Raw genomic sequence first — 13,740 nt, forward strand, 5'->3', positions numbered from 1 at the left:
TAAGAGAAAAAAGCAATCTGTGTCTCTTCTTCCCCGCCCCCTGCACAGGCACTGGCAGGTAAACTAACTGGTAGGACCTCTCAGGCTAAAGCAGTGAAGGGAAAAGCCAGGACGAGTCTTGCTCTGGGGAGCAGAGTCCAGGCTTGAGAAACAGAAGTCCTGGGTTCGAATCCTCCATCAGCCTTAAACGAGCCCTGTGATTTCAGCTGCCACTGGTTTTCCCAAACCCCACTTAAACTTCCTGAGGGTCACCTCAGTTTCCTCATCTGTAAAGGAGAAAAGAATTCTCATAGGCTCATGTCAAGAATTAAATGAGAGAATGTGAACAGTAACATACTATGTGCCTGTTAGTAATTTGGGGGCTGGAGAGACCCCCTGGTACCCTGTGTGAGCCCCTCCCTTCTCTGTTCCCCATCACTTTTCTGGTCCTAGAGCATGAACCACAGTGGTGTAGACCTGGGGGAAATAAAGTGGATTGTTGAGTCAGGGGGGATGCAGCAGTACCTGGGGAGGCAGGGTGATGCAGACTTGGCCTCACCCCTCCCTTCCCCTCCTACTATGACCCTTTTTCCTAACAGCAGGGGGCTTGTTTCATCTGCCTCACCCAAGGAAACCATCCACCTCGAATTAAAATTCTCCCTGTAGACACTGACGGGGAACCTGAACGCTACCTTCCCTGAGATTACACCCCAGGCTCCTCCAGGGCCCACACTTCCCAGCCTTTGGTGGCACATTACCCCTCCATGGAAGTTTGGCGAGTGTGAACAATTTTCATGCTGGAAGAAAAATGAGCTTCTCTACTTGATAAGTGAGGACAGGGCCACGACACTACATTTGGTTCTGCCGTCACCGGCGACATGAAGCAGCAGCCCAGTTTAGAGGCTAGCTTTCAGTTTAAAATATTTTCTCCGGGCTCATGTTACATATGACCCAAACACGGAGGCTGGAGGGCACGGCTTCTCCGGTCATTAGCACTAACGACATGTCAGTTGGCGTGCTGAATGGAACCACAGGCGGGGCTCTGAGGGTGTGAAGGCAGGCCGGCTGGACTGAGACACCACCTGGCTCCCTCCCCAGCTGAGAAATCTCTGGGCCTCAGTTTGCTCCTCTGCAAAATGAGGAGGATAATTCCTGCCTTGTGGGGGACTGAGGGTTAAATGCAGCAATATTTTTAGTAAAATAAAAGCAACTTCGACTACCATTATTATCAGCATCTTCATATAGCAAACTTAATATGGACTAACAGTTAAGTTGGTCTGAAGTGGGGCAAAGCAACAATTATGGAATATTTTAAAGGAAATGAGATTTTTTTGCTATTTTTGAATATCTAGAACAGAGCCGTGTACTAGGAAGTAGAGAATTTTCTTTATTTGAACAGGTAAAACTCATCTGACATCAGCCTATTTGATTTATTAATATCCAACTGCATGAATCAAGAGTAATTATTTTGAGCTATGTATGTGCCCAGCTCTGTGACTGGGCAAGACACCCAGGGGAGCAGGAAAGCCACATAAGACACAAGACTTGCCCTCAGTGGACATACAGCTTGTGGGAAGATGAAATCTGCACACACAGCAAGGCCAGAGGGAAAACAATTAAGTGTTAACCACTGCGGTGCTGATGACTAGTGAGAGATGAAATGCGTAGAGATCTCTGGATCCTGTCGAGTGTAGTAGATGGAGAAGGCTTCAGGGAGCACAGAGACTAAGGAAGGTCAGGGTGACTTAAAGAGGGGGAGGGAAGGGAGAGAGGACATTCTCAGCAAAGGTACCATGAATGGGCTAGGGGTAGAAAGAACATGATGTTTACCAAGGAGTCAAGAGGTAGGCTGGCTAGCAGAGGGACTGGACCAGTAGGACCTGATAGGGAGGACAGACCGAGGCAGGGGGATGCAGGCAGGCAGAGAAGGTGGGGCATGGCTTAGCAAGAGACAGAAAAGCGAAGTGTGGACTCATGCTTGGATGGGGCAGGGCGGATGACAGGGCTGCTCTGGGAAGAAGAGTTTGGCAATGGTCTGCAAAATGGATTAGATGTCAATTTCGGACCTGAATTTGGGAACAACTTATTATTGTTTCCACAATGATGCCAAGGTGAAATGCTAAGGCCTACATTCCTTTCAGTACTGGTAAGGATGGACACGAAGGGAGGGGCAGGTCCAGGTGATGTCTGGGAGGAAGAAACTGATGGTCAAGTCTGACCCAGGATATGGGAAGTTAAGGGAAGGGTGTAAGACTCCAAGATTTGCCACATGGGGACTGGAAGATGGCAGGTTCCATTGACCAAAGTGGCCGGGACCAGGGCATAAAGAGGACAGCTTTGGGGAGAGCAGGATAAACAAGGGTCGATGATGTGGGGCCTTTAGGTACCCAGGACTGATGCTCCAGGCCAGCCATGTGGTAAAGCAGCTGGGCTGCTGTCAGGATAGGGTGCCATACAGGCTCAGAAATACTTCCCACCATCTACAGGCATGAGAAACCCTCCATTCACTGGGCAAAGGCAAACAGACTGCAGCCCAGTGGCAGCCCAATTCACATTCCAAGTGCAAATGTTCAATTAATGAGCCTTCCCCATGCCTCTTGCCACCAAACAGCCATCAGAATATTATACCATCAAAGTCAACTCCAGGCTTTAATTTAATCACTCTTGCTTTAATCGATCCCCAGCATGTGCTAAACAGAGCGGCAGGAAGAGGCTGCCCTTGGGCATAATTAGAACATGAGATTCTGCACCAAGTCCCTGTCTGATTAGGAGGAAACTGAAACCCTAGGGAAAACATAAAGGCTCCCAGGAAATTAATTCCCTCTGAGAGTCACAGCATGTACCAAGGAAGTCCCAGCCCCTCTCCGGAAAAGTCGGCACTGGCTGGGGAGGACATCATTTGAGGCCATATAAAAGCACCCCACCCACTGTCCCACCTGGCTTTGGGCCTCCTCTCCAAAACAGGGGCAGACAAGATCAGTACAGGCTGTCTGTCCAGCCATCCCAGGCACAGGCCCTGCTGACTGGGTGCTCAGCCCTGGGAAGCAGCCTGCGTAGTCTGGCTGGCACTAGAGGAGAGGGTGGCAACAGTGGCTCTAGTATTACAGGAATCAGGCTCAGCCCAGGAGGGACTTCAGATCAGGTGCTTGACTCTGACTCCCAGGAGGCACCCCCCTCCCTGTGGCACTTGTTTTCTGAAAAGCTCAAAAGAATCCTCAGAGATTGTTTTATTTCAGTTCTGTGATTACCCATTGAGAAGAAAAAACACATTATCGTCCATTCTGAGGAGGAAGATTGAATAATCCCCATTTTACAGATGGACAGATAGAGGTCCAGGAAATCTTAATTATTGCTACAATTGGTAGGTAGGCAAGGAAGATCGCAATTAAATTCAGGGCTGGATAAGCCCAAGCTGTGGGTGATAACAGAGTCCCCCAAAATGAGGAGATGACTAACTTCTGGAATTCAGGCTTGCTGGCAAGATTTATCATTTAGACAAGGAGATATTTTAAAAAGGTTTTTACTTGGCCCAGATTGTCAACTTTTAATATGAATCCTGCCAGTAAAATGTGTTTTCCCTGTGTTTCCCATCAGACATCAAACATTGGTTCATAATTATTTATAGCACTTTAATGACACCGAAGAGGACTTATTTCAATGTATTCAGTCTTCATTAATACTCTGAAAGGAACAGAGTGCAGCCATCACTCACTGCGTTGCTGAGAAGGGACGGACTTCGGAACTAAAAGAAGAAATGAACACAGTGGAGAGACACCCAGGAGGTACGTTATCCTCAAAAGATTAACCCTGGGGAAAAGGTTAAATAGGTTTAAAGAAGATTCAGGTGAGTTTGTGAATGATCAGTCCATTATTCAAGCGGATTTAGGAATGTTCTGCGAAATCCTTCATTTCTAAGCTGGTCCCATGGCGACAGCAGAGGCAAACGCTGAACTGCTGCACAGTGGGCTGGGGCCAGCCCAGGCTTTCCCTGTTCTTAGGGAAAGGCAAGACAGAAGATGCATGGCAGAGGGCTAGTGACTCTTCCAAACAGCTATTCCTGGTGATTCTTGGCAAGCAGCAGCTTTGAAAGGGACAGGTCCATATGAAACTACACCGCATTCTTACTGGGCCCCAATGTAGCAGGTCATATACAACTATTTTATTTGTATATACAACCTTTGCTTGGCTTATAAGTTGATTTAAATTCTGATGCATTACCAATATCAAAGTTGAAAGCTGTTCCGGCTTTCAGCAAACCCAATATAAAAAACCCAGACATACAACAAATAAGATGGCGAATGCTCACATTTAAATATTAAACCAAAGAGATTCTTTAAATTGTAATCTTCCTGTGGGTACTTAAGCCTTTAGATTAATTCCCAATAAGCCTCTTTTTCAGGCCATAGGAGAGGAATGAGGTAAGACAATGATTTGGTACCAACTGTCCAATTGGGAACACTTGGAAATGACCTGGAAATCAATGGCAGAGCTGGATATGATCCAGCACAGTTCTGTTGACGCAGAATTTAAAATGCTAGTTCTAATTCAGGGGGAAAATCTGTCCTTTATTATGGGGGAGGGGCGCAGCTCCACGATTCCATGAATTGTTCCTTTCTGCCACTTCCTTCCTGGCACCATGTACTGGCTGTAGATCACATCACAGGCGATTGTGGACCCAGGGGTCCTCTAATATCCTTGGTGTCCTGGGGAGGAGGACACGAGGATGAAAGTGCCTCCCAAGACTCTTTGTAGAACAACTGTTAGGCTCAGGTCCCAAGACAGTATCACTCAGCCTTCCCGAGAAACCAGGAATCTGGGCCATAAGCTGGAAGGAAAACCAGCAGCTGGGACCAGAGATAATGCATAACCCTCTTCTCTTTGATGCTGACTTAGCAGTGCAGCAGACAGGACCAAAGGGAAGCCCATGAGTGAAACATCATTATCAGTGGCTTCAGATTTAATTTGAACTTGCTGATTGAGAAATGGCTTTTAAAATTGTTGGACCTTGATCTAAAACTCCTCCACTAAGGAGAGTTAACACAGTAAAGAGAATTTAAATTTATTTTGAGTCCTATGGGGAGAATTCTGCAATGCCCCCTTCAGTCGGGCTTCTATGTGAAGTGCTAGTCCTGGAAGAAAGGCAGGACGATGCCTGTCATTCACTTAACACGAAAGTCTGCACAACAGGCCCTCTCCTACCTGACACCATATAAGAAGCAGAAATCAAAGACTGTAAAAATTCAAGGCTTCGTCCACAGGGCCCGGCGTCCATAGCCACGGCCACCTCCTACCACAGTCAACCTTCTAGGTCCATCATACTTATTATAATAGTCACATAACTTAAATCAAGTGCAAGCTGATGCAAGTATTAAATGAAAGATGAATTCTGAAAATCATTAATTGACTTTTGGACAATCAAGATGAATACTTTGGAGAGACTTCACAAATGTGAGTAATTTTTTACCTGTCAAATAAGATGTTAAAGACTGTGAAAAAAAAATTTTAAAACTTTAGAGAGATTCCGTCTTCAGATTACTCCACAGTGTAAGTCCTTGTTCCAAAGAGCTGGAAGTCCTAGACAATGTATTATGAGTGTAACTTATGCCAAAAAGACAAGGAATTCCAACCAGCTGACCCAAGCACTCAGAGAAGGCCTGGGCCCTGCACCAAAAGATAGGGGAATAAATGCACAACTCTCTGGTTAAGCTGAATGCTTGAAATACATGCATCATTTTTTATGATTTTTCTGGTTTAATGACTTTAAAAAAAAACTAACGTATTATGATTCTCAGTCTTTGTTCCATGAATAAGAAAGCTTCTTAAGCCGAATTTATTAATACAGATATGACTATGGTTATCAGATGCTTGGAGCTCCCTGGATTTAGAACATGTCCAGTTTGCTTTCCTTAACATTTTTTCTACTTGACTCTCAACTGCCACCTTGAAGCCTGCTTCCCAGTTTACCACCTTCCCCACTCTGCTTCGTTATTTCATTGTTAAAATCTCTCCTCCACTGCCTCCCATTACTTTCTTAATCTCATCAGCACTCACTATTTATTCCATGAGTCAACTAGTAAGATCTCTGAACCCGACCCGCTCAGCCGGGTCACCACTCCTAGGTGGTGGGAGGGAGGGCAGCTCAGCTCTGGCAAGTGGGGAAGAGTCCACAGCCTATTCCTGGCATGGAGTGGATTTCAGGAAGAAAGAGGACAGAAGCAGGGACAACAGATGATAAGTCACTCTGCTCGCCTGTGGTGAGAGTTCTATGGGTGCATTTAAACTTGGGTGTGTGCGATTTTCGGGGATCCACTTCTACCCAAACATCCAGGGACAACTACCTACTTCTCCTATGGTGATCCCTACACAGTGTAACAATTTATCTGTTTAAACTGATTCCACCACCAGGGTCAGTAGGAGTCTTTGCACATTCATCCAATCACAAAGGTCTACTGAGAGGCTGCTGCCCACGAAGCCACTTACTGAGCAACTAGTATGTGCCAAACCCTGGGCTAAGCATAACATTACCCCATTTAACCATCATAGCAACCTGTGAAATAGGTACTATCATGCCCCAAGTTACAGACAATAAAAAACACTCCAAGAGGCTAAACAACACAGCTTAGGTCCCATAGTGAGTTGGGGAGTTCAGATTTGCACCCAGGATGTCCAATCCAAGCCCCAATCCTTAACCATTAGGCCAAACCTACTGTCTTTACATGCTGGATGCTGCCCTCCGCTGGGGACCTGTCTGGGGAAAACCAGCGTCTGCCCTCCAGGCACTCACAAACCTTCCTTGAATAGCTGAGGCACAAAATGCATTTCCTGGGGATTAATTCTTAGTGTTCCTGATCGGGGCAAGCATAGAGCCCACTGAAATATTAATAAAGCAAAAACAATTTCAGATAATCCACTTGGAAGTTATTCAAGCTGACATTTTATGGAAGCCGATCCCTACACCTGCAGAATGTTTGCCAACCAAGGAACCCAAAAACCATCCTGAGCTGGCCTCGCGCTGCTTCGCCGCACTCAGGTGGGGACCATCTGGGCAGGAAGGGAACCTGGCAGAGGTGGCAGGAGCGTGGTGCTGGAAGCAGGAAAAGAATTCTTGGACAGCAGCCCCCTTGGCAAGGGAACAGAAGTGAGTCTGGTGTATGTGATGTGGATGCTGCCTGTCCAGTTGCCCACACTGGTGGTTGTGGGAAGCAATGGAATCACAGCCGCGCTGCACCCTTGTCTGGGTGGAGTGGTAGTGAGTCCTGTGGATGGAGGATTCCAGGCAGTCCCTCTACATCACAGTATACTGGAATATTTACTGCAGAACCTGGATCCCAGGAAGTGAGAAACACCCCCAAACCCACCTTTGCCAAGGGAGACAGACTCTTGCATGAGGTCCTTCCTACGCCAGACTGACTCCTCTCACCCGCACATGCTCAGAGCTGGGTCCCAATGGCAGGTGCCAAAGCTTCAACTCTCTGAGGTGCAGAACCTAAGATGAGAATCTGATGTCTTTAAAACTTCAGTGATTTGACCTTGACCATAGCTGAGTCTACGTCACAATCCCCAGATCTTGATTTCCAGCCTTCTTTGAGCCAATCAGACCTAGCTGCTCCAGTGTATAACAGAGTAGTCCTGAAATCCTGGATTGGAGGAAGAGGTTTCAGGTCCCCAGGTTATTTCCCATTTTATAAACTGAGGTACACCAGGTTATTTCCCATTTTATAAACTGAGGTACAGAGGTTGAGGGAAATCCCTTGTTCCATGTGTTAAGGATGAAGTTCTGAGCTTTATGCTGTGCTCCAAGTACAGACTCTTGCACAAGTTCATGTGTGAGTCAGCAGTTTTAGAGTTAGAATATCCACTGGGTCAATGTTATAGATCGTGCTTTGGTTCCCGCTAGCCCACAAAGGCCTATTAAGCCCAAGTGTAGCTGAAATGGGGAGGGGGCTACTGTCAGACGCCTAGCTCCACCACTCACTGGCTGGGTGACTTTCGTGCGTTACTAAACCTCTCTGTACTTTAGTTTCCCCACATGTAATATGGAGATAACAGAACCTGCCACGCTAAAGGTTGTTGTGAGGATTAAATGAGATAATCTCTGCAGAGCACTCTGAACAGTGCCTCCTAGAAGACACTCAATGAATGTAAGATGAGATAACAGTGCCAGGGTAACAATGTTTCTATAGTGGGGCTCCTCAACCCTGGCACCAGTGATATTTGGGACCATATCATTTAAGCATCCCAGGCCTTGTAGGATGTTTAGCAGCATGTAGCATCCCTGGCCTCTATCCACTAGATGCCAGTAGCACCCTCTCCCACTTGTGAAAATAAAAGATGTCTTTAGACATCTCAATGGCATGAGAGGTTGAGAACCACTGTTTTATAGGAAAACAGCTAAAAGTCCCAGCTAGAACATGGATTCCTCTCCCTGCTGCAGCCCACTTGGTTAGGCTGGGTCCCCTCTTCCCCTCACCTCCTGAGGTGCCCCTCCCATGCCAGCTCCAAGTCACTAGTAGAAGCACCTAAGGTGGCAAGTTAGTGCTGGCTGATCAGGTGAGCATTTCTGGGGATGTGGAGGGGTTGGGGCAGGGGTCCTCTGAGGTGGGATGATGAAAATTGGAAGGAAGAAGGAGGAGCAGAGGCAAATAGGGTTTCCCACCTCCATCTCTCTGACCTCCTGGCATGAGGAGCAGCTGCAGCCCTAAAGGTGGCAGGGCGGGGTCTTCCTTCCCTGGGGGGAGTATAGTCTCTCCCATCTCCTCTCTTCTGTGCCCTTCTGGCCAGCAAGGGTGAGGTGAGCAGTGGGAACCAGAAGTACTGCAGCGGGAAGGGGGAAGGCGGGAAAGCAAAGGGGGAGGGTGGGGAGGTGCACCAAGGGGCACAGGCATCTTTCTGGGTGTCATCTGGATACAGAGCAGGGGACATACTGGCTTGGATTTATCCCCAAAATTTCTTGATGCCATGACCTTGAATAAAGCCCTCCTCCCATTCTGCTTTCTCTTCACCACCTTTTTGACCTGCACTTTCCCATTTTATTCATTTATTTGTTGAATGAATATGACCCGAAGACCTATTGTATGTTTAACACTGTAGGAGGCACCTAAGGGTGTTTTTACTTGTTTTTAAGTGATTTTTTTTTCAAGGTTAGAGTAAGGAAGATACTAATTAACTAAATAGAAGGCACAATCTAGCTGGAAAACTAACATATGTTCGTGTACACAGCTGTGGAGCCACCCCAACCATATACATAAATGCTGAGGGAAGGTGGAATAAAACACGATTTCTTACAATTTTCAAAAAATGGGCTTCATGAACTGATGTTAAAAGGGCAGAAGGAAAATTCAGCCTAAATAAAGGGCACCACCATCCTGTCACATCTCCAGACTGACACAGTTCTCAAAGGGCATGTGGGTCAAAGGGCATGTTCAACTGAAGGCACTCTTTTACCAACTGGAATAAATTTTACCCTTCTTCAATCAAACCGACTGTAAGTTTTCTTCTTGTAATTTGTGGAAATAATCCGTTTCTTTTGTTCCTGTGCGGGGATCTGTGTCTGATACTAGAAATCATCCAAAAGCCACGCCTCTCCATGATGGGCGTGTGCAGACGAGGTCTGCGGGGGCAGGGACACACAGTCACAGACTGTCATTCATCCAAAACCTAGCAAAGCCAACAAACTCCTCCTCCAAATTATCCAAAGTTGAACCCCAAGATTGAAGCCAGGTTAGTGCAGTAAACACAGCCTGTTATAGAAGCAAACATTGGTCAAGAAATTGATTAGCTTCAAGAGTCACTCTGAGAGGGCGCTGGGAGAAGTGCGTAATTTATTTAGGGGAAGGTTTGGAAATGGAGGAATGGATAAGCAATTCTTATGTGCTAAATATGAGCAGCACAAAACACAAAATAATACCTTAATTCATTGTGGTAGGAAAGGCATTTCTCTTTCTGTCGTAGGATGGGTCAATTTGAGGGACAGGGATCAGATAAAACTCGAGGCTGTCCTGTTGAGCCTGAATGCGCGGTGGCCTGGAAGGACAGGCGGGCAGTCGCTGTCCCAGGTCGCATCATCCATCCCAACCCGGACCAGCCAGAGCCCCGCGCATGGAGTTACCAGAGCGCCAGGCGCCTAGTGGGGTCTCCTAAGGCTTAAAACAGCCCCCACCTGCGAAGTTTCGGGGACAGGAGTCGATGGCTCTCGAATCCGCGCCCCGGAAACCGGGGCGCTGCGGCTGGCTCCGTGCTTCAGCGTCGGAGCGTGGGCGCAAACGCGGTATCCCTCTAGATCCAATAAGGAAGCTGATTAGGTAAGGCGCGCCCAGAGCCAGGGATGGAGTTTCCCGATCAGCGTACGAAGAACCATCCCCCGGCCCCAGGGATTCCTCCATTAACAGCCCCCCCTCCCCCGCCTTGCCGACCCCAGAGCCCCGCGTAAAATCGCGGACGCCTGTACTACGCTTTGTTGCTCGCACTGCGCTAAACGCGTTTGCCTTCGCCGCTTTCCTTTTCTCCCGACCGACAGGAGATGACTTCTCTGTCCACAGTCCATCCCGGGCAGAGGTAGCTGCGGGCTCTCCGTTCCCAGGGCCGCTCCGACACCCTCGCTCTGTCTGGAACCAGAATCTCCTGTCCAGCTCAATGGAAGAGGGAGGAAGCAGAGAAGATGCTCGAATTGATCCGTGAACCTCTAGGCAACGCGCCCGTGCTGGGCCCAGCTCTGCAGGGAGGTTCCGACCCCTAAGCCACAAGAAGGTTCGGCCTGACCGTGGGTGGACTCTTGATCGCCAGCCGAGCTATTCCCCGCATATTCAGCCCAATCTGCGTGGCTCGAGAGGATGATTCCGCCCCTAAAATGATCCCTCTCAGAACTGCGCCCCCGCACCAATTTCCAGCGATAGAATGAACAAGAAAGCTGCCAGGACCCGGCTAATCGAAGGAGGGCGAGGCTCGGATTTGTTTGCCAGGGTCCGTACCCGCCTCCCTATCTTCCCACCTTCCCCCGGCTTGAAGGGCGGCGGCGAACTCGGGCTGTTAAAGTGAAAATCCCGCATGTTTCTAAAATAATTTTCGGCTATAATAATAAAAATACATGAGAGACGCCTATCTGGGTGGCTGCGGACGCCGGGGGCCAATTAGGAAGAGCCACGGGTTCAGGGTTGGGGGAGTCTCACTCCAGCGTCCTCCAGGAGTCTGAGGGGCCGCAGCTACGCCTACCCCAAGGTTCTCCGTCTCTGTTGGGAAGGGGTGGGGCAACGCCCCAAGGTCCATTCCTGGGGCGCGTGTGGTCTCCATGACAACGTCCCCTCTGCGCCCCCGCTCTCAGTCGGCCTGATAAAATGCGTGTGGCCTGCAGCACCCGAGGAAACCTCATGCCCCCTCCTCACATTCTCCCTCCTGGCGAAGCAACAGGGCGTGAAGCGAAGAGGGCCCCCACCTGCGAACTCTCGTCGGGGGTCTCCGGTGCCCCCTTAGTGGGCAGCCTGGTGGGGTGTGGCCCCCGGGACGCTCCGGGTGTAGGGAAGGGCATCGTCCCTCTGCGGCCACCCGCCCGCACCTCACGCAGAGACCTCGAATCCCACCCCTTCGGCCCCATGGACGCTTTCTGGCGCGCGGCCCGGCTCTGGGAGGGGGCGGCGCATGGTCACGCCCGTTGCAAGCGTGCACCCGGGGCTGACTCGAGTTCCTCTACCCTGGCAAGCCCCGAGGCTAACAAAGGGCTCAGAAATGAGGGGCAAAAAGCGGGGAAAGGGGCGGGAGCCTTGGGTAAACACCCTCATAGAATGAAAGCCAAAACCCAGGGCTGGTAACACAGATCACGTAAGCACTACAAACAAAGCAACGAGCCCCGGAGGAAGATCCCGGGTGAAAGCCCCCAGTGCTCAAACCCACAGCAGCAAAACGCCAAGATTTCAGCGCCAACTGCCCCCCCCCCCCCTTTAATAACAGTCCCGCCCTGTCCTCCGAAGCTAAGCCACCTGGCTTGGCATGGTACTGTAAAGACGTGACACGCCGCAAAAAGATGGCACCTCGCGTTCGGAGGGGAAAAAAGCAGGGGTGGAAGTGGGAGGAGGCACAGCCTACCCTCCCCCTCCTCGCCCACCCGGGTCCACACCCACTGCCGCAGTGAGGGGCGAGCCCTGCGCGCCAGCCCTGCGCCTCCGGCAGGGAGCGCACACGCCGGACGCCGGCGCAGAGCGCAGAGAAAGGGGCCCGCCCAAAAATGCACCTGCAGCCCCCTCGCCGGTCTGTCCTGGGCTGCGGCTGTGCGCGCCCTCGAGCCCGGATCGGCAGCTGCCGTGTCTTTCCACATCGCAAGGCCAGGTGACCCCTGCCTTTCCGAACCTCCACACTGGGATCTGTGCACCACCTTCTCTCGGGCACGGCGCTGCTCGCGTCTCGGTGCCAGGCGCGCGCAGGGGGAAGGGCAACTAAAGTGACAGCGCCAGGACCCCTCCCCATCTCCCTGATTCCACTCCCAGCCCCCAAATGTCCCCTGCGGGTTTCTGAAGGAGGAAAACGAGGAAGCGGTGGCCACCGCCTTAAATAAGGAGCAGCGAAAGCCCCTTATTTCGATATGGAATATCTGCCAGAGAGCTGTAGGGAGGGGCAGGCAGGCAGGGAGTCATCTTTTCTAGAACCCGATCGATACCTTCCTTAGAGCTGATGGCAAACGGAGGCAGAGAACATATGACAGATTCGGTTTCGGGGGTCGTCACTGGACCACCCCCCCCCGACACACACACATACAGAGTCTACACGCCCATTGCGGCAAAAGACGGTGTTCGAGAGTGCATAGCAGCACCCTCCCCCAGGTCACCGCCATCCGCGCCCCACCCTGTGGGCACAACCTCTGCCCAGGTCTGCCCGAAGCAGATCGTATCGACCCTCCCAGGACGGACACACACACACACACAGCCCTTGCACACACACACACACACACACACACACACACACACACACACACACACAGAGCCCTTGCGTGGTTCCCTTTCCAACCCGCCCTAGTTCCAGACCTGGAGCGTAGACCGCGCAAAGAGGGGCCCCGGCCGTTGCCCCCGCCCAATGCCCACTTCATGAAACCCATCTCTGGGGCAAGGGGCGGCGGCATGGAGGTGCAAAGGGGCGGTCAAGGAGACAGATTTCGGAGCCTCGCACTTACCTGATAGTCGACAGAGGGCGAGGACAGTAGAGGAAAGCAGAGGAGAAAGTGGCTGTGGTGGCGGCGGCTGAAGGTGGGCGGCGGCGGCGGCGGCGCTGCTACTGGTGCGGGAGCTGGTGGGTGGCGGAGACTGCGAGCGCGCGCACCAGCAAGAGGGCGCGCTCCCGCGGCCGGCGGGCAGCGCAGGCGCGAGCAGCGGGAGCGCGAGCCTCCCCAGGGGAGGGGAGGGCAGTGAGGCCTTCTCAGGCGTCTTCACCTCCGGCCACCAGTGGGCGCAGGCGAGCGCCTCACCAATCGGCCCTTCCCCGCCTTCTGGCTCTCTCCTCTCGGCGCTTCGCTTCCCGGGTCCCCCTCTCCTCCCACGCCTTGGGCCGCGGCGCTGACCGCCACGCGCACGCGCGCTCCTTGGCGCACGCGTACTCCGGGTCTCCTCTCGCGGCTGGCGCCTTTGTCTTGTCGGAGGGGTCTCCTCCCTTGGGAGAGAGGTTGGGTTGCCTTTGGAGTCGAGAAGAGGCTGGGTTCTCCGGTACCGGAACCAATGCCCCTTTTTTTCCTGTCGCCCTGCGGTGGATGGCCTATCTCAGAAGGGTTCTGGGCGGGTTTCCACG

At 51.1% G+C, this 13,740-nt stretch overlaps 1 protein-coding gene across 20 annotated transcripts in view; it reads right to left on the minus strand.

Annotated features, from left to right (window-relative positions):
- The window catches only part of MAPT (microtubule associated protein tau), a 102,788-nt gene extending 89,328 nt beyond the window's left edge, over positions 1–13,460 (minus strand). For 2 of the 20 annotated variants that reach the window (XM_032457173.1, XM_032457170.1), the window contains exon 1: positions 13,133–13,452. The gene's annotated coding sequence lies outside the window, so the exon portion shown is untranslated. Of the gene's footprint in view, positions 1–7,337; positions 7,659–13,132 lie in introns of those variants that run through there. The other 18 variants (XM_032457178.1, XM_032457172.1, XM_032457174.1 and 15 more) reach the window with 16 other exon arrangements.
- Positions 13,461–13,740: the final 280 nt, after the last annotated feature.

The sequence above is a fragment of the Camelus ferus genome, chromosome 16 (genome assembly GCF_009834535.1).
Source record: "Camelus ferus isolate YT-003-E chromosome 16, BCGSAC_Cfer_1.0, whole genome shotgun sequence".
NCBI lineage: Eukaryota > Metazoa > Chordata > Mammalia > Artiodactyla > Camelidae > Camelus > Camelus ferus.